A 27,374-nucleotide genomic window follows, 5' to 3' on the forward strand; every position below is an offset into this window, starting at 1 on the left:
CAAAAGTGAAAAAATATAAGACCATTTTAGACTTGGCTCCTGTATGGGTTTAAATGTAGTAAAATTTGAATAAAGTGTGATCATGAGCTGACTTTTCTCATTTTACATTTCACGACAGACAAAACCAGGTTTAGAATGAAGGTTTTGAGGCTTAGAAATGCAAACTTTGAAATCTAAGGAAATGAATAATTGAGTCTGACTAAGCAGCTCTGGGACTTGAGTGCAGAGAAGGCATAGTTAAAATTCAAAATTCAAAGAGGAAAAAAGCGATGAGAAAAGGCATGTTTCAGAGGTTAAAAACTGCAGAAATAAAGTAAGAATGACCGAAAACTTCCTTCACATAGGAAATTAAACAATAATAGTAAGTGGTACTTAAGCCACAGAAACCAGGGGGAACAAAGAGAACAAATTAGGACAGTTGCACGCTTGAGGCAAAAATAGATCAAAAGTTACTGATGTCTCAAATGCTGCAAATCTTATTTCCTGCATCTAACAGCAACAACAATGTGATATTAAGGGCAGTGACAGGACTCCCATTGAAAAGGAGGGTAGGGCACTAGGCGCAACATCATCTGAGGTGAAATAACAATCTATAGCGATTCAAGTGAAAAATGAAAAGCTGATATCTACCTAGCCTATTAACAGCATTGGCACACAGAACAACAAGTCAAGTAGGAAAAATGCATAACAATTGTGCAAATCAGGGATAGTCCCCAGAATGGGAGAGTAACAAATACACCTCTGTCCAGAAGAGGGTAAAGAGTCATCCAGACAAGTGTGGGCCTGTTAGTTTGACATCAACACCATGCAAAGTTTTGGAGCAAGAACAGCTAAGACCAGGGAAGGAGGGGGTAATGTGTAATTTACAAAATAATTTATCAGAGCTAAATTGTTTCCAGATAATTTAATAGCTTTCCTTTCTAGGACCAGTTCTTCCCTACACAGGGGATGAATTACATCTATTTCACTTTCTGTGAGCTTCTGATACATTATCTACGGATTTGGGCTTTGGGGCTGCAAGTGAATAAAGGGAATTTACAATTGTTCACACTGAAGAGGGACTTACCAGCAAAGGAGTCGTTACCTATGGTAATTCTCAGAGACAGTTCTGAAACTGCAGCTGCTAAGGAGGCAAAGACTCATGGAGAAATGTAGGCTGGAAGGGACCTCTGAAAACCCAACCTCCTATTCAGGGCAGAGCTGACTTCAAAGTTAGATATGTTCGGTATGGACATGGTGGCTGAAGATTAAAAATTACACATGAGCTTTGAGATTTGCAGGGGACATAAGGTTGGGAAGTACTACCAAGCCTGACAGAAGGATATCGCTTGTGATTGAAATGGTTCAGGTGAAGTGACAGGTGATAATACAAAGCAGAGCCATTCTCAGAGATTCTCAAAAAAGGGTGTTTTTTGGTCATGTTTGCTATATGGCAGTCAGGAGTTTAAAGCAAGCAAACAAACAAACAAACAAAAATGACAACAAAACCTCACGTTCATGCACTGTTAGCACAAGGAGGACTGAAAAAGTTTAGTGGTTATATAGTGTGTATGGCTATTCATTTTTTTTTCCCTCCAGTATGAATACACTGGACAAGGCAGCCCTGACACTCATTTGAGACATGAGGCACAGTTCTGCCACTTGTATTCACATTGAACTTAGGAGGAAGAGTTCACAAGACAGAAGGAACAAGTTGCCTATTGCCTGGAAGGGAATGAAAGGACATCATTCTGCCCAGCCAGATGCCAGTTGAGAGAAGAATATGTTGTCTCTACGTAAATGAATTTCTTGAGTAAATATCAAGGAGAAATAGGAAATGTGTAAGTTGGGAGACACATCTGAAATGATGACTGCAGTTGGCTTATGAGCAAGTTTGGACGGGAAATTGGTAGAAACTTCCCATTTTAAGAATAAAGTGCACCATAGATATGAAGTCAGCATTCACCTAAACAGTAATGGCCAACTCAAATCCCCCACAAGAAAGCAGTGGACAAACCAGAACGCTAACAAACATGTTGGGGTCTAGAGTCAAATAGATATACCTAACTTTACTATGCCTAAACATCTGAGGGATTGCTTTTAGAGGCTGAGGGCTTGTACCCCATTTCCAATCACTTTCTCTGTGCCCCCTTCCCCAGAGAAGGAAGCTGCTTGGCTTCCCTGCCCTCTGATTCAGCTGCCCGCTGAGGCTGCCCGCCCCTCAGCACCTCTAAGCAGCAGCACCTTCACGTCTCCTCCTGCACCAGCAGCACATCAGCGCCTCTTGTTCCAGCAGCAGGACATCGGCGTCTCCCATTGCACCATGCAGACCTCCACGCCTCGAGTGCCACCAGCAGTACTCAATGCGAGCTGGACGCTCAGGGCACTTATGGCCACCCACCTTTGTGAGGTCAAAGGCTGACAGTGACTCTCTGCTGACCTCACACGGCTCTCGGGCGCCCCGATGGCAGAGGTTACGGCGCTAAGCTGACTGCCAGGAGAAAAGGCTGACATGAAATGGCTGCTCCACAATGCCAGGAGCAAGGTCTGCTGGAATGGGGGTTCGGAGGGGAGCTCGGCCTTGGGCCTGGGAACTGTGCCTGGGAGCCAGGGACGTCCTTGGTGTGCAGCTGGACACCTGGGCCTGAGAAAGCAAGGTTTCTTTAGAGAGAATTGGAAGCATCGTCACCTAGTGGCTGTGTCAGGGGGACGAGAGAAATGCACAGCATCTCTTGGTTCCCTGAAGTGCACGTGTCCTACGCCCTTGGATGTCTCCATGATAGAAAAAGGGACTGATTTTTACCCAAAACAGAGCTCCTTTCTCTCGGGAGCTTCTCATGCTGCGTGTCCTCCTCTCTTTCTTGTATTTGGCTATGACTTTAGGCTTGTTCTTGCTACTCCTTAAGCAGACTGAAGCTTCCCCGGAACATCACATTAACTGCTTTTCACTACCTCTAAGTGCCTTTCCTCCGCTTCTCATCTAATTAATTAGTGCTATCCTCTTCACGCCTGCTACAGAGGTATCTTTCCTACCTGGTACAAGCTAGAAGAGCTTAGCAGCATCCATACGTCTCTTTCCTTTAGTCCTCACAGTAGACTTGCTCGAGGTAATTTGTGTTGAGCAGTAATCAAGAGAAAGTGTCACCAAGCCAAGGCTGCATTTGCTTGTGTCTTATGGAATCCCTGCAGCTGTGTCCGCTCCCAGCTTCCTGTGTGCCCCAAGCATCCTCTCTTGCAGGGCCGTAGAAGATGCAGAAAAGTCCTGGCCTTAGTGGAAGCACTGCCCTGCAAGAGCTAAGACATCCCTCTTAGCAGCTCACTGTAGCCCCAAAATCCCAAAAAACGGCACGTGCCAGCTACTGGGAAGGAAATGAACTCTGCCATTGTGATATACCCGCTCAAGGCCCTGCTCTTTGGCCCAGGTGTCTATGAGGTGGTTTTGGAAATGAATCCTGTTGCGTGACTCCGTTCTTTCTGGGTGCTACTTTTCAGTTTAAAGCGGTTACTCCTTGTCCTGTCACTCCAGGCCCTGATAAAGACTCCCTCCCCAGCTTTCCTACAGGTTGCCTTTAAGTACAGGAAGGCTCTCCCTGGTGTCGCAGTAAGCTCACCTGTTACCCAGGTGTCACAGTTATTTCCTGTGATAGGAATAATGACCAGGGTTAATCTATTGCAGGTGATTTCATACAATTACAGAAAAGCTTTTGTTGGAAAGCACCTTAGAGGTCTCCAGATCACCCGCGTACTTCAAGCAGGGCCATTTTTAAAGCCCTGTCATATTGCTCAGGGGCTTGTACAGTCAAATTTTGAATGGCCCCAGCAAGAGACCCTACACTCTCACTGTGTCCCTTTGCCAGTGCCTAGGCAGAGTGTGCTTCCCCTGCTGGTCCTGGTGAGATGAACTGATACAAGTTTTGAGAAAACAGAAGTTTATGCTACTGCATGAAGTACCCTTTGTAACATTTTTTTTTTTAACCTTTACTGTTTCATATCTGAAATTTGAAATTCATCAGGGAACTCAGCCTGGCACACAGTAAAACTGATGGCAGATACTTCACAATATTATTCGAATTTCACGTAAATAGAACAGACTAGCAACTTACTTAGGAGAAGTAATACGATTTCAGAAATATTCAAAACCAAAGGCATTCCAAACTAAGTTTAAGTTCAGAGGAAATCCAAAGGAAAAACTAATTTTGAAACTAATAATCAGAGAACATAATCTACTACAAACGATAGATTTTCCTCCTGTATTGGGTAATTTTGATCTATCTTTAATGATCATCTAGACATGGCTTTGACACCGAGTATTTTGCTTTGCCACTGCATTAAGTCTTCTTCTCATGTGTGGTAAATGTCCTGCTCTCATGGGATGGGCCTAGGAGACATACGCACTGTGTCTCATGATGCTTGGCTATCATCTTAAATCTGTGAGAAGAGGAAAGGTCTCGCTGCTTCCTGAACAGGGAATTGGATGTCTGCAGTTGAGAACCCTCTGTCTAATCTAGAAACGTGAAGGAAGGAGTTTGCTGGATTGCAAGTGACAGTGAAGAAAGCCACAGATGACATATCAAACTGATTAAAATGTTATTTAGCTCAGGGCATGGCTAATGATGTGGAGCTGGAATAGTTTGACGATTGTAATTACACTCACTATCATTGTTATTTGTTTACAGGATGGTAATGCCTAAAGGTCCCGCTGGAGCCTGAAACAAGGTTGTGCTGGGTGCTGCACGTGCATATATCAGTGGCGATTTGAGAGCTAGTGATACAAACAGACAAAACAGAGATTGAAAGGAGAAACAGAGGGATAGAGAGAAGAAGATCTCCCTGCAGGTCATTTAGGGGAACCAGCCATGAGTACAGTGCATCCAGGTCTCCAGTGCTCTGCTGGCCCAGCCAGATGAATGGAAAACATTGCAGCTTTGGAAAAATAGTGTTTCTTCTAATTCTTTGGCCACAGTTTTGATGTTTTAGGACTGCTTTTTTTTTTTTTTCCTTCCTTTTTTTCTTTTCCCCATTTGTGCTAGAAAAGGTGAACTTTTCAAATACCTATTCTGAATTAAAATATCGTTTTCATTGTTATGTTTCTGTTTTGTTGGCACTATTCGTAATGACTTCTACCCTTCAGTGGCAGCAAAAGCTTATCATACCGTACAATTGGAAAGATCACAGAAAACTTCAGAGCTTTTGAAGAAAGGTGAGGAAAATCCATTCCCTGTTCTAGGCAGAGAGAGTGGCTGATTTCCAGAAAGGTAAATGGGCAGGATAAGGCCACTTCATGTTCACTGACGGCCAGTTGTACGGACTGTGAAGATAATGGACTACCAGCACAAGAGACGGTGCCAATAATCTAACCCAATCCAATCTATTTCAAGTGGTAGAGACCTGATACTCTATGACAATGTGAGGAAGACCTAACTGTCAGGCAAACTTTGAGATGATCATGTTCAGGATCTAAAACTGTTATGACAAGTGTCAACACAGGAAGGGTGAAACAAAGGCATGAATGTCATACAAGTACTGATAAATCTCAGGAAGGCTGGAAACCAAGGCAAATGGATGGAATAAGATGGTGCTTTGTGTTAGCAAGAAGCAGAGGATGGAGAAATTAAATGTTATGGGTCAGCAAAAGAGTGGTTTTGTGCAAATCACTGCTAAAGATAGACAGCCTTGCTAGCCTGCTCTTTGCTCTTAGCTCCAGTCTAATAGTGAATTCTCTCTGTACAGTTATCAGACACGTAAACAATAATGGGAATTATGGGAGACTTTAACTTCCCAGCAAAAGATTGAAAGATAATTACCACTTATGTTCATAGAGGTGTACTATGTGATGGATTTCTTCCCAAAAGTGAAAAAATATAAGACCATTTTAGACTTGGCTCCTGTATGGGTTTAAATGTAGTAAAATTTGAATAAAGTGTGATCATGAGCTGACTTTTCTCATTTTACATTTCACGACAGACAAAACCAGGTTTAGAATGAAGGTTTTGAGGCTTAGAAATGCAAACTTTGAAATCTAAGGAAATGAATAATTGAGTCTGACTAAGCAGCTCTGGGACTTGAGTGCAGAGAAGGCATAGTTAAAATTCAAAATTCAAAGAGGAAAAAAGCGATGAGAAAAGGCATGTTTCAGAGGTTAAAAACTGCAGAAATAAAGTAAGAATGACCAAAAACCTCCTTCACATAGGAAATTAAACAATAATAGTAAGTGGTACTTAAGCCACAGAAACCAGGGGGAACAAAGAGAACAAATTAGGACAGTTGCACGCTTGAGGCAAAAATAGATCAAAAGTTACTGATGTCTCAAATGCTGCAAATCTTATTTCCTGCATCTAACAGCAACAACAATGTGATATTAAGGGCAGTGACAGGACTCCCATTGAAAAGGAGGGTAGGGCACTAGGCGCAACATCATCTGAGGTGAAATAACAATCTATAGCGATTCAAGTGAAAAATGAAAAGCTGATATCTACCTAGCCTATTAACAGCATTGGCACACAGAACAACAAGTCAAGTAGGAAAAATGCATAACAATTGTGCAAATCAGGGATAGTCCCCAGAATGGGAGAGTAACAAATACACCTCTGTCCAGAAGAGGGTAAAGAGTCATCCAGACAAGTGTGGGCCTGTTAGTTTGACATCAACACCATGCAAAGTTTTGGAGCAAGAACAGCTAAGACCAGGGAAGGAGGGGGTAATGTGTAATTTACAAAATAATTTATCAGAGCTAAATTGTTTCCAGATAATTTAATAGCTTTCCTTTCTAGGACCAGTTCTTCCCTACACAGGGGATGAATTACATCTATTTCACTTTCTGTGAGCTTCTGATACATTATCTACGGATTTGGGCTTTGGGGCTGCAAGTGAATAAAGGGAATTTACAATTGTTCACACTGAAGAGGGACTTACCAGCAAAGGAGTCGTTACCTATGGTAATTCTCAGAGACAGTTCTGAAACTGCAGCTGCTAAGGAGGCAAAGACTCATGGAGAAATGTAGGCTGGAAGGGACCTCTGAAAACCCAACCTCCTATTCAGGGCAGAGCTGACTTCAAAGTTAGATATGTTCGGTATGGACATGGTGGCTGAAGATTAAAAATTACACATGAGCTTTGAGATTTGCAGGGGACATAAGGTTGGGAAGTACTACCAAGCCTGACAGAAGGATATCGCTTGTGATTGAAATGGTTCAGGTGAAGTGACAGGTGATAATACAAAGCAGAGCCATTCTCAGAGATTCTCAAAAAAGGGTGTTTTTTGGTCATGTTTGCTATATGGCAGTCAGGAGTTTAAAGCAAGCAAACAAACAAACAAACAAAAATGACAACAAAACCTCACGTTCATGCACTGTTAGCACAAGGAGGACTGAAAAAGTTTAGTGGTTATATAGTGTGTATGGCTATTCATTTTTTTTTCCCTCCAGTATGAATACACTGGACAAGGCAGCCCTGACACTCATTTGAGACATGAGGCACAGTTCTGCCACTTGTATTCACATTGAACTTAGGAGGAAGAGTTCACAAGACAGAAGGAACAAGTTGCCTATTGCCTGGAAGGGAATGAAAGGACATCATTCTGCCCGGCCAGATGCCAGTTGAGAGAAGAATATGTTGTCTCTACGTAAATGAATTTCTTGAGTAAATATCAAGGAGAAATAGGAAATGTGTAAGTTGGGAGACACATCTGAAATGATGACTGCAGTTGGCTTATGAGCAAGTTTGGACGGGAAATTGGTAGAAACTTCCCATTTTAAGAATAAAGTGCACCATAGATATGAAGTCAGCATTCACCTAAAGAGTAATGGCCAACTCAAATCCCCCACAAGAAAGCAGTGGACAAACCAGAACACTAACAAACATGTTGGGGTCTAGAGTCAAATAGATATACCTAACTTTACTATGCCTAAACATCTGAGGGATTGCTTTTAGAGGCTGAGGGCTTGTACCCCATTTCCAATCACTTTCCAATCACCACCGGCACGGAGGCTGCCCGCTCCTCAGCACCTCTAAGCAGCAGCACCTTCACGTCTCCTCCTGCACCAGCAGCACATCAGCGTCTCTTGTTCCAGCAGCAGGACATCGGCGTCTCCCATTGCACCATGCAGACCTCCACGCCTCGAGTGCCACCAGCAGTACTCAATGCGAGCTGGACGCTCAGGGCACTTATGGCCACCCACCTTTGTGAGGTCAAAGGCTGACAGTGACTCTCTGCTGACCTCACACGGCTCTCGGGCGCCCCGATGGCAGAGGTTACGGCGCTAAGCTGACTGCCAGGAGAAAAGGCTGACATGAAATGGCTGCTCCACAATGCCAGGAGCAAGGTCTGCTGGAATGGGGGTTCGGAGGGGAGCTCGGCCTTGGGCCTGGGAACTGTGCCTGGGAGCCAGGGACGTCCTTGGTGTGCAGCTGGACACCTGGGCCTGAGAAAGCAAGGTTTCTTTAGAGAGAATTGGAAGCATCGTCACCTAGTGGCTGTGTCAGGGGGACGAGAGAAATGCACAGCATCTCTTGGTTCCCTGAAGTGCACGTGTCCTACGCCCTTGGATGTCTCCATGATAGAAAAAGGGACTGATTTTTACCCAAAACAGAGCTCCTTTCTCTCGGGAGCTTCTCATGCTGCGTGTCCTCCTCTCTTTCTTGTATTTGGCTATGACTTTAGGCTTGTTCTTGCTACTCCTTAAGCAGACTGAAGCTTCCCCGGAACATCACATTAACTGCTTTTCACTACCTCTAAGTGCCTTTCCTCCGCTTCTCATCTAATTAATTAGTGCTATCCTCTTCACGCCTGCTACAGAGGTATCTTTCCTACCTGGTACAAGCTAGAAGAGCTTAGCAGCATCCATACGTCTCTTTCCTTTAGTCCTCACAGTAGACTTGCTCGAGGTAATTTGTGTTGAGCAGTAATCAAGAGAAAGTGTCACCAAGCCAAGGCTGCATTTGCTTGTGTCTTATGGAATCCCTGCAGCTGTGTCCCCTCCCAGCTTCCTGTGTGCCCCAAGCATCCTCGCTTGCAGGGCAGTAGAAGATGCAGAAAAGTCCTGGCCTTAGTGGAAGCACTGCCCTGCAAGAGCTAAGACATCCCTCTTAGCAGCTCACTGTAGCCCCGAAATCCCAAAAAACGGCACGTGCCAGCTACTGGGAAGGAAATGAACTCTGTCATTGTGATATACCCGCTCAAGGCCCTGCACTTTGGCCCAGGTGTCTATGAGACGGTTTTGGAAATGAATCCTGTTGTGTGACTCCGTTCTTTCTGGGTGCTACGTCCCCATAAAGCTTGCTTTTCAAGGCCCAGGAGGGTCTGCCGGGCACTGGCCTGGGTTCCCAGCCTGACCCACCTGCTGGGAATCAGGGAGGCTCGGTCGGTGTCTTGTGTTGGGTTTACGAGGACAGGTTCTGGTAGCGGGGGGCTGCAGGGGTGTCCTCTGTGAGGAGAATGCAGCAGCTGCCCCATGTTAGATAAGGGCCGGTTCCAGGAGGCTCCAGAGGGACCCGCTGCTGCCCAGAAGTGAGACAAAACGGATGATGTTTGCGCCTGTGTGAGAGCCCATCTAAGAAAGGGAAAGAAACCTGCTGCACAGCAGCGTCTGGGTCAGGGAGGAGTGAGAAACCTCTCTGCAGCCCCCAAGGTGAGTGCAGCAGGAGGCAGGAGGTGCTCCAGGCTCACAGCAGCAGTTCCCCTGCGGCCTGGGGAGAGGCCCCTGGTGGAGCAGGCTGTCCCCCTGCAGCCCACGGGTCCCACACGGAGCAGATCTCCACGCTGCAGCCCGTGGAGGAGCCCCCGGTGGAGCAGGTGGATGTGGCCTGGAGGAGGCCGCGGCCTGTGGAGAGCCCCCGCAGGAGCAGGCCCGGGCTGGACTGGAACAGGCTCTGCTGAGCCTCTTTTGCCCGTGACGATCATTGTGGAGTGATCTCCCTGTCCTTCTCTCAGCCCTTGAGCCCTTTCCATCCTATTTTCTCCCCTTTCCCTTTGAGGAGGGGCAGGGAGAGAGCGGTTGAGGTGGAGCTCAGCTGCCCAGCTGAGGAAAACCACCACGTCTCTCCCTTGCCGCTGCTGCAGCACGGTGGGTGCAGGCAACACCTGCTGTTCTTCGACCCTCAGCAACCCCACAGCATCTTCCTGGAAGGGATCCCTTTCCTTCACGCCTGACAGGCGCCGCCTCCAGAGGCTTGTGCCCCGTTTCCGATCGCTTTCTCAGTGCCCCCTTCCCCAGAGAAGGATCCCAGCTGCTTGGCTTCCCTGCCCTCCGATTCCAGGCTCCCGGAGCTGTTATCCCAGCATCGCAGCAGCCAGGTGACAATGTGCTCACCTGCATGACAGCTGAAATCTTGTCCCATGTCTCGCAGCTCGCCCAGGGATGGGGATCACCTGCTTACTGCTGCTTTTCTCTCTTTTCTATTTTATAACAGCCTCCTCTTCCCTGGGATGGCCCTACATTGGGGTCGCCTGCCTCGCCTTCCTCTTGCTCCTTCCCCTTCTTCGGAGGACTTTCTTCCCTGCCTAAACGAGATGACTTCTGCATCCATTCCTTCATCTTGTGTGTGTATTGGCGACTGATACGGCAACGGGGTAGTCCCCGGAGCCAGCTGTAGGGCCTGTCACAGGGTTGGAGTGGCTGCTGGTAAAATCACAGGGCTTGGAGGGGCTGCAGGTAAAATCACAGGGGTTGCAGGGGCTGCAGGTAAAATCACAGGGGTTGGAGGGGCTGCAGGGTGCGTCGCAGGTTTGCATCAGATCAAGATGCATTTCCCTAGAACCACACATTTCCTCCTGAAGGTGCTGAATAGTATTGAATGGTCTTCAAAATGCATAGAGCAGACCCAGCAAACGTACAGCTGGTGCTCGGAAGTAGTTAACTTTTATTTTGTTGCTGTTAATTTTGTATCATGACAACAGATGCAAATATGTATCTTGAGTTGAGGGCAAAGGTGAGCTTGGATCTGAAGCACACAGGCGTTCACTAATGTCCCCCCCATCCTGAGTGAATCCAGAACGACTCGGAAGGAAAAATGAAGTACAAAGCAGTGCGTTGTGATAAAGAGAGTTTAATAGGGTAGAAAAGGAAGAGAACCTAAAAAAATGCCATCCTGTACAACACAGTCAATAAAGTAAATTTAATAAATAAAATTAATAAATATAATAAATAAAATAATTATTAAAATTAATAAAATAATAAATAAAAATGAAACCAATTTGTCCTATTCTAATGAATTCCTATCCCCATCGTGACTTCCCATCCCACTGGTCATTTCCTATCCCAACAACCTCCCGTGTCTGATCCCAAGGCTGAATTCCCAACTCCCATCACCCTCCCATCCACCCAGCCGTCCACCCATTTTCTCCCGTCCGTGCTGGCCATGCCCACATCCATGCACGGACTGAGCATGGGCAGCGGGAGCGGGCTGCATGAAATCCCCTCGGCATCCCAGTGCCAGAACAGCTGCAGGCAGAGGCCTTGCTGAGTGAACACCTACACTAGAGGAATTTAATAAGGAAGGCACTAAAGAAGAGAAATGACCCGAAAGAAGAAAGAAGTTTGGGATCTCAGCCATTTGGTGTCCCAACAAGCAGTTCCCACGCCCAACCTTTCCCACCCCAGCTATTGCCAACATCCCAACAGCTTCCCATTGCAACGTTCATTCGTGACGCGCGCATTTCCCATTGCCCCAGTTGCCCATCCCTGACAGTGGCAAACACTGCCTAGCTCCAGCACTGGAGAAGGGAGAGGGCAAGCGAGAGGGGCAAGGGCTGAGGAGCGTGGCTGAAGCTGGAGCAGGCGCCTGCAGAGGTCTCTGTGCCTGCATGCTGAGCGGGCCCGGGTGCTGCGGGGGCCGTCGAGGAGCGCAGGGTCACGGGTAGCCGTAATACTTGGCTATGGCGTGGTCCTTCTGCCGCTGCACGAAGAATTGCACGGGGCCGATCTTCATCTGGTGGGCCGCCCGCTGCCGCTCCTCCTGGGCCAGCTTCTTCAGGCGCTCCCGCTCGGGACGCTGCTGCGGCGTGATGGGCACCGACGCCTCCTGCTCCTCCAGCGGCGTGGGCGCCGCGTCGCCGCCCGCCCAGGGCCCCACGCAGGGCACGTAGTCCACGCGGGGCTGCGCCGGACGCTGCAGCGTGCGCGGCTGCGTGGGCAGAGGCTCCCGCTGCGCTTGGCCCCCCGCGGCTGGCAGGCACGGCGCTCTGGGCGCCTGCTGCAGGGGAGCTCTCCACGCTCGCGCCGTGCTGCCTGGTGGTGCCGGCACCGCCTGGGCCTTGTCTCCAGCTGGGGGCCGGGGGGCAGCGGGCACAGCGCTGGAGCCTGGCACCGTCGGCGGGGCCCTGGGCATGCTGCTGGGGCCGCTGGAGGTGGGCTGCGGCTGCACACAGGGCGGCTGGCGCACTGGCCCCAGCGCCTTCGCCCTGGCCCCCAGCGGCTGCAAAGTCTCGCTGGGGGTCTTTGTCCCCGGGTGCTGGCGCTGCAGCGTCTTGTCCCCGATGGCTTGGGGACGGAGCCTGTCCTGGGCCCGCACGGCACGGGCACGGGCACGGGGCTTAATGGGGGGGGGCTCCAGCAGCAGCAGCGCTCTCCGGGGAGGCGGTGCCGCTGCTCCTTGCCCCCCAGCAGCCCCCGGGCTTCGGGCCCTCTTGCTGGGCGCCCTGGTGCTGTCGCTCGCCGGCTGCTGCCTGCCGCCGCCCGCTTGGCCGCTGCTGCCAGCCACCGCGCTGTGGCCACCCGTCTTCCCCTGGCACAGCGTCTTGTGGCCTTGGCCACCCTGGCCCAGCAGCGTCGTCTTCTCCTTGCCGGGGGTTTTCTCCGTCGCCGGCCTCCTGTGCTGGGAGCTCTGCGCTGTGCTGGGGGTGCTGGTGGGCGCGGGGCGCTTGGCCCCCCACTTGGTGCCGGTGGGCGCAGGGGCAGGCGGGGGGCTCTTGAGGGGACTCAGAGGGGGATTGGGCAGGGGCCTCCTAAGGGCACTAATAAATTCAGGGCCGGGGGGGCTCTTGAGGGGACCCAGAGGGGGATTGGGCAGGGGTCTCCTAAGGGCACTAATAAATTCAGGGTCGGGGGGGCTCTTGAGGGGACTCAGGCGAGGCTTGGGCAGGGGTCTCCTAAGGGAATTAAGGAATTGAGGGTCGGGGGGTCTCTTGAGGGGACGCGAGGGAGGGTTGGGCAGGGGTCTGCTAAGGGCAGTGAGGAATTCAGGGTGGGGGGGCCTTTTGGGGAGAGTGAAGGGAGGGTTGGGCAGGGGTCTCCTGAGGGCACTGAGCTGGGGACTGGCTGCAGGCTTGAGGGGGGAGCTCGCTGCCGGCACAGCAGGGGGCTGCACCGCCCGCCCACCCTGCACCTTCTCGGGGTGCACCCCAGGGGTTGAGGGTACCTCACCCAGCGCTCTGGTGGCTGCCAGTCCCTGTGTGCTCGGCTCCTCGATGTCCTCGCAGAGGTCGGGCAGCTCAGACAGGAAGCGGCTGAGCACAGGACTGCTGGGGACACCGGGGAAGGCGTCCTGGGGCTCCACGGCATCGAGCCAGCTGAGCAGCTCCTCCAAGCCGGAGATGTCCAGGTCGGCCGGGAGCTGGTCCTGCAGGTGCTGCAGCTGCTGGCTGTCCCCTGCCAGGTGGGGAAAGGCCTCGGCGAAGGCATCGGGGCCCAGCTCAAGCAGCTCCAGGGGCTCCTCAGGCACCTCTGCAACTGTCGCCGCTGAGGAAAAAGCAAGCAAATCCCCCAGGATGGGCGATGCCAGCTTTCCCATGGCTCCTGGGTGTGGGGCGCCCAGCGGCCGGCTGTGCCAGCCCCAAACTCACCGTTGGGCGTCACCGTCTGGGTGCTGGCGGTCGTTGGAGCCTGGGCAGGCTCGGGGGGAGTGGGGCCGGGCAGCGGGGGCCCCTGGTCCTCGCTGAGCCCCACGGCGTGGTCGCAGGGCTCCGGCAGCTGCCCCCGGCTGCTGGTCAGGGTGCGGGGCGCGGGGAGCGCCTGCCCCCGCAGCGGAGGCCCCGGGACGAGGAGTGGTGGGGGGCCGGGGTGGGCAGGGGCCTGCAGCAGGCAGGTGCCTGCGGGGTGCAGGAGCTCCCCATGGAGCACGGCCCCGGGCCCCAGCCAGAGGGGATCCTGGGGCAGCACCGTCCCCGTCCCCACGGGCTGTCCCCACTGGTAGACGGGGGCCCAGGGAGGAGCGGTGTGGGGGAGCTGCCCCACAGCAGGGAGCTGCCCCACGGCGGGGAGCTGCCCAAGCTGCAGGTGGTGCCCCTCGGGTGGGAGGTGCCCCCCAGGTGCCAGCTGCACCCCGGCGGGGAGCTGCAGCACCTGCCCCTGGACCCCTGGCACCACGTGCCAGACGGTGGCCTGGGGCAGCGCGTAGGGGAGGGTGGGTACCTGGGGGGGCTGCAAGGGCAGCGCCATCGCTCCGGGGAGGGAGGGCAGCAGCCAGGCAGCCACCGTTGGCGGCACGGCTGGGACGACGAAGGGGGAGTTTTGCGTCTGCGGAAGCCGCGGAAGCCGTCTGGGGAAACCCTCTGTGGGAAAAAGGGCGCTGGGGTGAGATCTGGGGCGCTGGGCTCGCCAGCAGGGCCGCAGCCCCGGGAGGAGCGGGAGCCGGCTGCTGTACCTGCCATGGTGGCTGGAGAGTGGGGCGGTCGGTTGGGGAACGCGGGCAACGGCCGTTCTGTCCCAACGGCTGACCAGCCCCTCGCCGCCATCTTGGTGAGGACTGCAGCTTTTGGACCCAAGCAGGCTTCCCATCGCAAGACTTTTCCATCCCCATCGGGCTTTCCCTCCCACGCATCATTTGCCATGCCCAGGACGGTTTCACACCAACACTTCCCCGTCCCAAGCATTTCCCGTCCCAGTACCAGCTTTGCATCCTAACGGTCATTTCCCATCCTTACAATTTCACATGATAACAGATTCCCATACGAGATATTTCCCATCGACACGAAGCCTTTCTTAATCCAAAGAGATCTCATCCCAAAGAATTCCCATTCCTCTGATTACTTTTCCAAGTACTTCCTTCCCCAGTGAATGTTACCCACCCCATTAAAGACTTCCCATCCCAATACTTCCCCATCCCCGGAGTGATTTCCCATCCCAACGCTTTTGCTTCCCAATGATTTCAAACCCAGGGAAGATTTCCCATCTCTTTGAGTTCCTAGCCCAATGGCTTTCCACCCCAAGGAAGTCTTCCCATCCCAGCAATGATTTCTCGGCCCACTCATCATTTCCCATCCCAATCATTTCCCATTTTCACCATCCAACAGACAGCTTAGCCAGCCCACAGCTAGAGAGAGATCACAACAGGGATTTGGACGATTCTGTTAGATGCAAGGTCACGGAGACTTGGTGTGCTACCGATTGCTCTTTATTACAGATCAACACAGATCGCCAGTACCAAGGGCGCTGGGATGAATCTGGTGAATATGCAGATACAAGGCTCTTACATTTCTTACCAGGAAATAAACAGATATGGGCATTTCTCTCTACCCACCTTAGTAAAAAGATAGGAAGGGTAGAGCACTAATTAAGAGTAGCATGCTCAGCCACCGGCACGGAGGCTGCCCGCTCCTCAGCACCTCTAAGCAGCAGCACCTTCACGTCTCCTCCTGCACCAGCAGCACATCAGCGCCTCTTGTTCCAGCAGCAGGACATCGGCGTCTCCCATTGCACCATGCAGACCTCCACGCCTCGAGTGCCACCAGCAGTACTCAATGCGAGCTGGACGCTCAGGGCACTTATGGCCACCCACCTTTGTGAGGTCAAAGGCTGACAGTGACTCTCTGCTGACCTCACACGGCTCTCGGGCGCCCCGATGGCAGAGGTTACGGCGCTAAGCTGACTGCCAGGAGAAAAGGCTGACATGAAATGGCTGCTCCACAATGCCAGGAGCAAGGTCTGCTGGAATGGGGGTTCGGAGGGGAGCTCGGCCTTGGGCCTGGGAACTGTGCCTGGGAGCCAGGGACGTCCTTGGTGTGCAGCTGGACACCTGGGCCTGAGAAAGCAAGGTTTCTTTAGAGAGAATTGGAAGCATCGTCACCTAGTGGCTGTGTCAGGGGGACGAGAGAAATGCACAGCATCTCTTGGTTCCCTGAAGTGCACGTGTCCTACGCCCTTGGATGTCTCCATGATAGAAAAAGGGACTGATTTTTACCCAAAACAGAGCTCCTTTCTCTCGGGAGCTTCTCATGCTGCGTGTCCTCCTCTCTTTCTTGTATTTGGCTATGACTTTAGGCTTGTTCTTGCTACTCCTTAAGCAGACTGAAGCTTCCCCGGAACATCACATTAACTGCTTTTCACTACCTCTAAGTGCCTTTCCTCCGCTTCTCATCTAATTAATTAGTGCTATCCTCTTCACGCCTGCTACAGAGGTATCTTTCCTACCTGGTACAAGCTAGAAGAGCTTAGCAGCATCCATACGTCTCTTTCCTTTAGTCCTCACAGTAGACTTGCTCGAGGTAATTTGTGTTGAGCAGTAATCAAGAGAAAGTGTCACCAAGCCAAGGCTGCATTTGCTTGTGTCTTATGGAATCCCTGCAGCTGTGTCCCCTCCCAGCTTCCTGTGTGCCCCAAGCATCCTCGCTTGCAGGGCAGTAGAAGATGCAGAAAAGTCCTGGCCTTAGTGGAAGCACTGCCCTGCAAGAGCTAAGACATCCCTCTTAGCAGCTCACTGTAGCCCCGAAATCCCAAAAAACGGCATGTGCCAGCTACTGGGAAGGAAATGAACTCTGCCATTGTGATATACCCGCTCAAGGCCCTGCACTTTGGCCCAGGTGTCTATGAGACGGTTTTGGAAATGAATCCTGTTGTGTGACTCCGTTCTTTCTGGGTGCTACATCCCCATAAAGCTTGCTTTTCAAGGCCCAGGAGGGTCTGCCGGGCACTGGCCTGGGTTCCCAGCCTGACCCACCTGCTGGGAATCAGGGAGGCTCGGTCGGTGTCTTGTGTTGGGTTTACGAGGACAGGTTCTGGTAGCGGGGGGCTGCAGGGGTGTCCTCTGTGAGGAGAATGCAGCAGCTGCCCCATGTTAGATAAGGGCCGGTTCCAGGAGGCTCCAGAGGGACCCGCTGCTGCCCAGAAGTGAGACAAAACGGATGATGTTTGCGCCTGTGTGAGAGCCCATCTAAGAAAGGGAAAGAAACCTGCTGCACAGCAGCGTCTGGGTCAGGGAGGAGTGAGAAACCTCTCTGCAGCCCCCAAGGTGAGTGCAGCAGGAGGCAGGAGGTGCTCCAGGCTCACAGCAGCAGTTCCCCTGCGGCCTGGGGAGAGGCCCCTGGTGGAGCAGGCTGTCCCCCTGCAGCCCACGGGTCCCACACGGAGCAGATCTCCACGCTGCAGCCCGTGGAGGAGCCCCCGGTGGAGCAGGTGGATGTGGCCTGGAGGAGGCCGCGGCCTGTGGAGAGCCCCCGCAGGAGCAGGCCCGGGCTGGACTGGAACAGGCTCTGCTGAGCCTCTTTTGCCCGTGACGATCATTGTGGAGTGATCTCCCTGTCCTTCTCTCAGCCCTTGAGCCCTTTCCATCCTATTTTCTCCCCTTTCCCTTTGAGGAGGGGCAGGGAGAGAGCGGTTGAGGTGGAGCTCAGCTGCCCAGCTGAGGAAAACCACCACGTCTCTCCCTTGCCGCTGCTGCAGCACGGTGGGTGCAGGCAACACCTGCTGTTCTTCGACCCTCAGCAACCCCACAGCATCTTCCTGGAAGGGATCCCTTTCCTTCACGCCTGACAGGCGCCGCCTCCAGAGGCTTGTGCCCCGTTTCCGATCGCTTTCTCAGTGCCCCCTTCCCCAGAGAAGGATCCCAGCTGCTTGGCTTCCCTGCCCTCCGATTCCAGGCTCCCGGAGCTGTTATCCCAGCATCGCAGCAGCCAGGTGACAATGTGCTCGCCTGCATGACAGCTGAAATCTTGTCCCATGACTCGCAGCTCGCCCAGGGATGGGGATCACCTGCTTACTGCTGCTTTTCTCTCTTTTCTATTTTATAACAGCCTCCTCTTCCCTGGGATGGCCCTACATTGGGGTCGCCTGCCTCGCCTTCCTCTTGCTCCTTCCCCTTCTTCGGAGGACTTTCTTCCCTGCCTAAACGAGATGACTTCTGCATCCATTCCTTCATCTTGTGTGTGTATTGGCGACTGATACGGCAACGGGGTAGTCCCCGGAGCCAGCTGTAGGGCCTGTCACAGGGTTGGAGTGGCTGCTGGTAAAATCACAGGGCTTGGAGGGGCTGCAGGTAAAATCACAGGGGTTGCAGGGGCTGCAGGTAAAATCACAGGGGTTGGAGGGGCTGCAGGGTGCGTCGCAGGTTTGCATCAGATCAAGATGCATTTCCCTAGAACCACACATTTCCTCCTGAAGGTGCTGAATAGTATTGAATGGTCTTCAAAATGCATAGAGCAGACCCAGCAAACGTACAGCTGGTGCTCGGAAGTAGTTAACTTTTATTTTGTTGCTGTTAATTTTGTATCATGACAACAGATGCAAATATGTATCTTGAGTTGAGGGCAAAGGTGAGCTTGGATCTGAAGCACACAGGCGTTCACTAATGTCCCCCCCATCCTGAGTGAATCCAGAACGACTCGGAAGGAAAAATGAAGTACAAAGCAGTGCGTTGTGATAAAGAGAGTTTAATAGGGTAGAAAAGGAAGAGAACCTAAAAAAATGCCATCCTGTACAACACAGTCAATAAAGTAAATTTAATAAATAAAATTAATAAATATAATAAATAAAATAATTATTAAAATTAATAAAATAATAAATAAAAATGAAACCAATTTGTCCTATTCTAATGAATTCCTATCCCCATCGTGACTTCCCATCCCACTGGTCATTTCCTATCCCAACAACCTCCCGTGTCTGATCCCAAGGCTGAATTCCCAACTCCCATCACCCTCCCATCCACCCAGCCGTCCACCCATTTTCTCCCGTCCGTGCTGGCCATGCCCACATCCATGCACGGACTGAGCATGGGCAGCGGGAGCGGGCTGCATGAAATCCCCTCGGCATCCCAGTGCCAGAACAGCTGCAGGCAGAGGCCTTGCTGAGTGAACACCTACACTAGAGGAATTTAATAAGGAAGGCACTAAAGAAGAGAAATGACCCGAAAGAAGAAAGAAGTTTGGGATCTCAGCCATTTGGTGTCCCAACAAGCAGTTCCCACGCCCAACCTTTCCCACCCCAGCTATTGCCAACATCCCAACAGCTTCCCATTGCAACGTTCATTCGTGACGCGCGCATTTCCCATTGACCCAGTTGCCCATCCCTGACAGTGGCAAACACTGCCTAGCTGCAGCACTGGAGAAGGGAGAGGGCAAGCGAGAGGGGCAAGGGCTGAGGAGCGTGGCTGAAGCTGGAGCAGGCGCCTGCAGAGGTCTCTGTGCCTGCATGCTGAGCGGGCCCGGGTGCTGCGGGGGCCGTCGAGGAGCGCAGGGTCACGGGTAGCCGTAATACTTGGCTATGGCGTGGTCCTTCTGCCGCTGCACGAAGAATTGCACGGGGCCGATCTTCATCTGGTGGGCCGCCCGCTGCCGCTCCTCCTGGGCCAGCTTCTTCAGGCGCTCCCGCTCGGGACGCTGCTGCGGCGTGATGGGCACCGACGCCTCCTGCTCCTCCAGCGGCGTGGGCGCCGCGTCGCCGCCCGCCCAGGGCCCCACGCAGGGCACGTAGTCCACGCGGGGCTGCGCCGGACGCTGCAGCGTGCGCGGCTGCGTGGGCAGAGGCTCCCGCTGCGCTTGGCCCCCCGCGGCTGGCAGGCACGGCGCTCTGGGCGCCTGCTGCAGGGGAGCTCTCCACGCTCGCGCCGTGCTGCCTGGTGGTGCCGGCACCGCCTGGGCCTTGTCTCCAGCTGGGGGCCGGGGGGCAGCGGGCACAGCGCTGGAGCCTGGCACCGTCGGCGGGGCCCTGGGCATGCTGCTGGGGCCGCTGGAGGTGGGCTGCGGCTGCACACAGGGCGGCTGGCGCACTGGCCCCAGCGCCTTCGCCCTGGCCCCCAGCGGCTGCAAAGTCTCGCTGGGGGTCTTTGTCCCCGGGTGCTGGCGCTGCAGCGTCTTGTCCCCGATGGCTTGGGGACGGAGCCTGTCCTGGGCCCGCACGGCACGGGCGCGGGCACGGGGCTTAATGGGGGGGGGCTCCAGCAGCAGCAGCGCTCTCCGGGGAGGCGGTGCCGCTGCTCCTTGCCCCCCAGCAGCCCCCGGGCTTCGGGCCCTCTTGCTGGGCGCCCTGGTGCTGTCGCTCGCCGGCTGCTGCCTGCCGCCGCCCACTTGGCCGCTGCTGCCAGCCACCGCGCTGTGGCCACCCGTCTTCCCCTGGCACAGCGTCTTGGGGCCTTGGCCACCCTGGCCCAGCAGCGTCGTCTTCTCCTTGCCGGGGGTTTTCTCCGTCGCCGGCCTCCTGTGCTGGGAGCTCTGCGCTGTGCTGGGGGTGCTGGTGGGCGCGGGGCGCTTGGCCCCCCACTTGGTGCCGGTGGGCGCAGGGGCAGGCGGGGGGCTCTTGAGGGGACTCAGAGGGGGATTGGGCAGGGGCCTCCTAAGGGCACTAATAAATTCAGGGCCGGGGGGGCTCTTGAGGGGACCCAGAGGGGGATTGGGCAGGGGTCTCCTAAGGGCACTAATAAATTCAGGGTCGGGGGGGCTCTTGAGGGGACTCAGGCGAGGCTTGGGCAGGGGTCTCCTAAGGGAATTAAGGAATTGAGGGTCGGGGGGTCTCTTGAGGGGACGCGAGGGAGGGTTGGGCAGGGGTCTGCTAAGGGCAGTGAGGAATTCAGGGTGGGGGGGCCTTTTGGGGAGAGTGAAGGGAGGGTTGGGCAGGGGTCTCCTGAGGGCACTGAGCTGGGGACTGGCTGCAGGCTTGAGGGGGGAGCTCGCTGCCGGCACAGCAGGGGGCTGCACCGCCCGCCCACCCTGCACCTTCTTGGGGTGCACCCCAGGGGTTGAGGGTACCTCACCCAGCGCTCTGGTGGCTGCCAGTCCCTGTGTGCTCGGCTCCTCGATGTCCTCGCAGAGGTCGGGCAGCTCAGACAGGAAGCGGCTGAGCACAGGACTGCTGGGGACACCGGGGAAGGCGTCCTGGGGCTCCACAGCATCGAGCCAGCTGAGCAGCTCCTCCAAGCCGGAGATGTCCAGGTCGGCCGGGAGCTGGTCCTGCAGGTGCTGCAGCTGCTGGCTGTCCCCTGCCAGGTGGGGAAAGGCCTCGGCGAAGGCATCGGGGCCCAGCTCAAGCAGCTCCAGGGGCTCCTCAGGCACCTCTGCAACTGTCGCCGCTGAGGAAAAAGCAAGCAAATCCCCCAGGATGGGCGATGCCAGCTTTCCCATGGCTCCTGGGTGTGGGGCGCCCAGCGGCCGGCTGTGCCAGCCCCAAACTCACCGTTGGGCGTCACCGTCTGGGTGCTGGCGGTCGTTGGAGCCTGGGCAGGCTCGGGGGGAGTGGGGCCGGGCAGCGGGGGCCCCTGGTCCACGCTGAGCCCCACGGCGTGGTCGCAGGGCTCCGGCAGCTGCCCCCGGCTGCTGGTCAGGGTGCGGGGCGCGGGGAGCGCCTGCCCCCGCAGCGGAGGCCCCGGGACGAGGAGTGGTGGGGGGCCGGGGTGGGCAGGGGCCTGCAGCAGGCAGGTGCCTGCGGGGTGCAGGAGCTCCCCATGGAGCACGGCCCCGGGCCCCAGCCAGAGGGGATCCTGGGGCAGCACCGTCCCCGTCCCCACGGGCTGTCCCCACTGGTAGACGGGGGCCCAGGGAGGAGCGGTGTGGGGGAGCTGCCCCACAGCAGGGAGCTGCCCCACGGCGGGGAGCTGCCCAAGCTGCAGGTGGTGCCCCTCGGGTGGGAGGTGCCCCCCAGGTGCCAGCTGCACCCCGGCGGGGAGCTGCAGCACCTGCCCCTGGACCCCCGGCACCACGTGCCAGACGGTGGCCTGGGGCAGCGCGTAGGGGAGGGTGGGTACCTGGGGGGGCTGCAAGGGCAGCGCCATCGCTCCGGGGAGGGAGGGCAGCAGCCAGGCAGCCACCGTTGGCGGCACGGCTGGGACGACGAAGGGGGAGTTTTGCGTCTGCGGAAGCCGCGGAAGCCGTCTGGGGAAACCCTCTGTGGGAAAAAGGGCGCTGGGGTGAGATCTGGGGCGCTGGGCTCGCCAGCAGGGCCGCAGCCCCGGGAGGAGCGGGAGCCGGCTGCTGTACCTGCCATGGTGGCTGGAGAGTGGGGCGGTCGGTTGGGGAACGCGGGCAACGGCCGTTCCGTCCCAACGGCTGACCAGCCCCTCGCCGCCATCTTGGTGAGGACTGCAGCTTTTGGACCCAAGCAGGCTTCCCATCGCAAGACTTTTCCATCCCCATCGGGCTTTCCCTCCCACGCATCATTTGCCATGCCCAGGACGGTTTCACACCAACACTTCCCCGTCCCAAGCATTTCCCGTCCCAGTACCAGCTTTGCATCCTAACGATCATTTCCCATCCTTACAATTTCACATGATAACAGATTCCCATACGAGATATTTCCCATCGACACGAAGCCTTTCTTAATCCAAAGAGATCTCATCCCAAAGAATTCCCATTCCTCTGATTACTTTTCCAAGTACTTCCTTCCCCAGTGAATGTTACCCACCCCATTAAAGACTTCCCATCCCAATACTTCCCCATCCCCGGAGTGATTTCCCATCCCAACGCTTTTGCTTCCCAATGATTTCAAACCCAGGGAAGATTTCCCATCTCTTTGAGTTCCTAGCCCAATGGCTTTCCACCCCAAGGAAGTCTTCCCATCCCAGCAATGATTTCTCGGCCCACTCATCATTTCCCATCCCAATCATTTCCCATTTTCACCATCCAACAGACAGCTTAGCCAGCCCACAGCTAGAGAGAGATCACAACAGGGATTTGGACGATTCTGTTAGATGCAAGGTCACGGAGACTTGGTGTGCTACCAATTGCTCTTTATTACAGATCAACACAGATCGCCAGTACCAAGGGCGCTGGGATGAATCTGGTGAATATGCAGATACAAGGCTCTTACATTTCTTACCAGGAAATAAACAGATATGGGCATTTCTCTCTACCCACCTTAGTAAAAAGATAGGAAGGGTAGAGCACTAATTAAGAGTAGCATGCTCAGCCACCGGCACGGAGGCTGCCCGCTCCTCAGCACCTCTAAGCAGCAGCACCTTCACGTCTCCTCCTGCACCAGCAGCACATCAGCGCCTCTTGTTCCAGCAGCAGGACATCGGCGTCTCCCATTGCACCATGCAGACCTCCACGCCTCGAGTGCCACCAGCAGTACTCAATGCGAGCTGGACGCTCAGGGCACTTATGGCCACCCACCTTTGTGAGGTCAAAGGCTGACAGTGACTCTCTGCTGACCTCACACGGCTCTCGGGCGCCCCGATGGCAGAGGTTACGGCGCTAAGCTGACTGCCAGGAGAAAAGGCTGACATGAAATGGCTGCTCCACAATGCCAGGAGCAAGGTCTGCTGGAATGGGGGTTCGGAGGGGAGCTCGGCCTTGGGCCTGGGAACTGTGCCTGGGAGCCAGGGACGTCCTTGGTGTGCAGCTGGACACCTGGGCCTGAGAAAGCAAGGTTTCTTTAGAGAGAATTGGAAGCATCGTCACCTAGTGGCTGTGTCAGGGGGACGAGAGAAATGCACAGCATCTCTTGGTTCCCTGAAGTGCACGTGTCCTACGCCCTTGGATGTCTCCATGATAGAAAAAGGGACTGATTTTTACCCAAAACAGAGCTCCTTTCTCTCGGGAGCTTCTCATGCTGCGTGTCCTCCTCTCTTTCTTGTATTTGGCTATGACTTTAGGCTTGTTCTTGCTACTCCTTAAGCAGACTGAAGCTTCCCCGGAACATCACATTAACTGCTTTTCACTACCTCTAAGTGCCTTTCCTCCGCTTCTCATCTAATTAATTAGTGCTATCCTCTTCACGCCTGCTACAGAGGTATCTTTCCTACCTGGTACAAGCTAGAAGAGCTTAGCAGCATCCATACGTCTCTTTCCTTTAGTCCTCACAGTAGACTTGCTCGAGGTAATTTGTGTTGAGCAGTAATCAAGAGAAAGTGTCACCAAGCCAAGGCTGCATTTGCTTGTGTCTTATGGAATCCCTGCAGCTGTGTCCCCTCCCAGCTTCCTGTGTGCCCCAAGCATCCTCGCTTGCAGGGCAGTAGAAGATGCAGAAAAGTCCTGGCCTTAGTGGAAGCACTGCCCTGCAAGAGCTAAGACATCCCTCTTAGCAGCTCACTGTAGCCCCGAAATCCCAAAAAACGGCATGTGCCAGCTACTGGGAAGGAAATGAACTCTGTCATTGTGATATACCCGCTCAAGGCCCTGCACTTTGGCCCAGGTGTCTATGAGACGGTTTTGGAAATGAATCCTGTTGTGTGACTCCGTTCTTTCTGGGTGCTACGTCCCCATAAAGCTTGCTTTTCAAGGCCCAGGAGGGTCTGCCGGGCACTGGCCTGGGTTCCCAGCCTGACCCACCTGCTGGGAATCAGGGAGGCTCGGTCGGTGTCTTGTGTTGGGTTTACGAGGACAGGTTCTGGTAGCGGGGGGCTGCAGGGGTGTCCTCTGTGAGGAGAATGCAGCAGCTGCCCCATGTTAGATAAGGGCCGGTTCCAGGAGGCTCCAGAGGGACCCGCTGCTGCCCAGAAGTGAGACAAAACGGATGATGTTTGCGCCTGTGTGAGAGCCCATCTAAGAAAGGGAAAGAAACCTGCTGCACAGCAGCGTCTGGGTCAGGGAGGAGTGAGAAACCTCTCTGCAGCCCCCAAGGTGAGTGCAGCAGGAGGCAGGAGGTGCTCCAGGCTCACAGCAGCAGTTCCCCTGCGGCCTGGGGAGAGGCCCCTGGTGGAGCAGGCTGTCCCCCTGCAGCCCACGGGTCCCACACGGAGCAGATCTCCACGCTGCAGCCCGTGGAGGAGCCCCCGGTGGAGCAGGTGGATGTGGCCTGGAGGAGGCCGCGGCCTGTGGAGAGCCCCCGCAGGAGCAGGCCCGGGCTGGACTGGAACAGGCTCTGCTGAGCCTCTTTTGCCCGTGACGATCATTGTGGAGTGATCTCCCTGTCCTTCTCTCAGCCCTTGAGCCCTTTCCATCCTATTTTCTCCCCTTTCCCTTTGAGGAGGGGCAGGGAGAGAGCGGTTGAGGTGGAGCTCAGCTGCCCAGCTGAGGAAAACCACCACGTCTCTCCCTTGCCGCTGCTGCAGCACGGTGGGTGCAGGCAACACCTGCTGTTCTTCGACCCTCAGCAACCCCACAGCATCTTCCTGGAAGGGATCCCTTTCCTTCACGCCTGACAGGCGCCGCCTCCAGAGGCTTGTGCCCCGTTTCCGATCGCTTTCTCAGTGCCCCCTTCCCCAGAGAAGGATCCCAGCTGCTTGGCTTCCCTGCCCTCCGATTCCAGGCTCCCGGAGCTGTTATCCCAGCATCGCAGCAGCCAGGTGACAATGTGCTCGCCTGCATGACAGCTGAAATCTTGTCCCATGTCTCGCAGCTCGCCCAGGGATGGGGATCACCTGCTTACTGCTGCTTTTTCTCTCTTTTCTATTTTATAACAGCCTCCTCTTCCCTGGGATGGCCCTACATTGGGGTCGCCTGCCTCGCCTTCCTCTTGCTCCTTCCCCTTCTTCGGAGGACTTTCTTCCCTGCCTAAACGAGATGACTTCTGCATCCATTCCTTCATCTTGTGTGTGTATTGGCGACTGATACGGCAACGAGGTAGTCCCCGGAGCCAGCTGTAGGGCCTGTCACAGGCTTGGAGTGGCTGCTGGTAAAATCACAGGGCTTGGAGGGGCTGCAGGTAAAATCACAGGGGTTGCAGGGGCTGCAGGTAAAATCACAGGGGTTGGAGGGGCTGCAGGGTGCGTCGCAGGTTTGCATCAGATCAAGATGCATTTCCCTAGAACCACACATTTCCTCCTGAAGGTGCTGAATAGTATTGAATGGTCTTCAAAATGCATAGAGCAGACCCAGCAAACGTACAGCTGGTGCTCGGAAGTAGTTAACTTTTATTTTGTTGCTGTTAATTTTGTATCATGACAACAGATGCAAATATGTATCTTGAGTTGAGGGCAAAGGTGAGCTTGGATCTGAAGCACACAGGCGTTCACTAATGTCCCCCCCATCCTGAGTGAATCCAGAACGACTCGGAAGGAAAAATGAAGTACAAAGCAGTGCGTTGTGATAAAGAGAGTTTAATAGGGTAGAAAAGGAAGAGAACCTAAAAAAATGCCATCCTGTACAACACAGTCAATAAAGTAAATTTAATAAATAAAATTAATAAATATAATAAATAAAATAAATATTAAAATTAATAAAATAATAAATAAAAATGAAACCAATTTGTCCTATTCTAATGAATTCCTATCCCCATCGTGACTTCCCATCCCACTGGTCATTTCCTATCCCAACAACCTCCCGTGTCTGATCCCAAGGCTGAATTCCCAACTCCCATCACCCTCCCATCCACCCAGCCGTCCACCCATTTTCTCCCGTCCGTGCTGGCCATGCCCACATCCATGCACGGACTGAGCATGGGCAGCGGGAGCGGGCTGCATGAAAGCCCCTCGGCATCCCAGTGCCAGAACAGCTGCAGGCAGAGGCCTTGCTGAGTGAACACCTACACTAGAGGAATTTAATAAGGAAGGCACTAAAGAAGAGAAATGACCCGAAAGAAGAAAGAAGTTTGGGATCTCAGCCATTTGGTGTCCCAACAAGCAGTTCCCACGCCCAACCTTTCCCACCCCAGCTATTGCCAACATCCCAACAGCTTCCCATTGCAACGTTCATTCGTGACGCGCGCATTTCCCATTGCCCCAGTTGCCCATCCCTGACAGTGGCAAACACTGCCTAGCTGCAGCACTGGAGAAGGGAGAGGGCAAGCGAGAGGGGCAAGGGCTGAGGAGCGTGGCTGAAGCTGGAGCAGGCGCCTGCAGAGGTCTCTGTGCCTGCATGCTGAGCGGGCCCGGGTGCTGCGGGGGCCGTCGAGGAGCGCAGGGTCACGGGTAGCCGTAATACTTGGCTATGGCGTGGTCCTTCTGCCGCTGCACGAAGAATTGCACGGGGCCGATCTTCATCTGGTGGGCCGCCCGCTGCCGCTCCTCCTGGGCCAGCTTCTTCAGGCGCTCCCGCTCGGGACGCTGCTGCGGCGTGATGGGCACCGACGCCTCCTGCTCCTCCAGCGGCGTGGGCGCCGCGTCGCCGCCCGCCCAGGGCCCCACGCAGGGCACGTAGTCCACGCGGGGCTGCGCCGGACGCTGCAGCGTGCGCGGCTGCGTGGGCAGAGGCTCCCGCTGCGCTTGGCCCCCCGCGGCTGGCAGGCACGGCGCTCTGGGCGCCTGCTGCAGGGGAGCTCTCCACGCTCGCGCCGTGCTGCCTGGTGGTGCCGGCACCGCCTGGGCCTTGTCTCCAGCTGGGGGCCGGGGGGCAGCGGGCACAGCGCTGGAGCCTGGCACCGTCGGCGGGGCCCTGGGCATGC

Source organism: Anser anser (assembly GCF_964211835.1).
Source record: "Anser anser genome assembly, chromosome: 17".
Lineage (NCBI taxonomy): Eukaryota > Metazoa > Chordata > Aves > Anseriformes > Anatidae > Anser > Anser anser.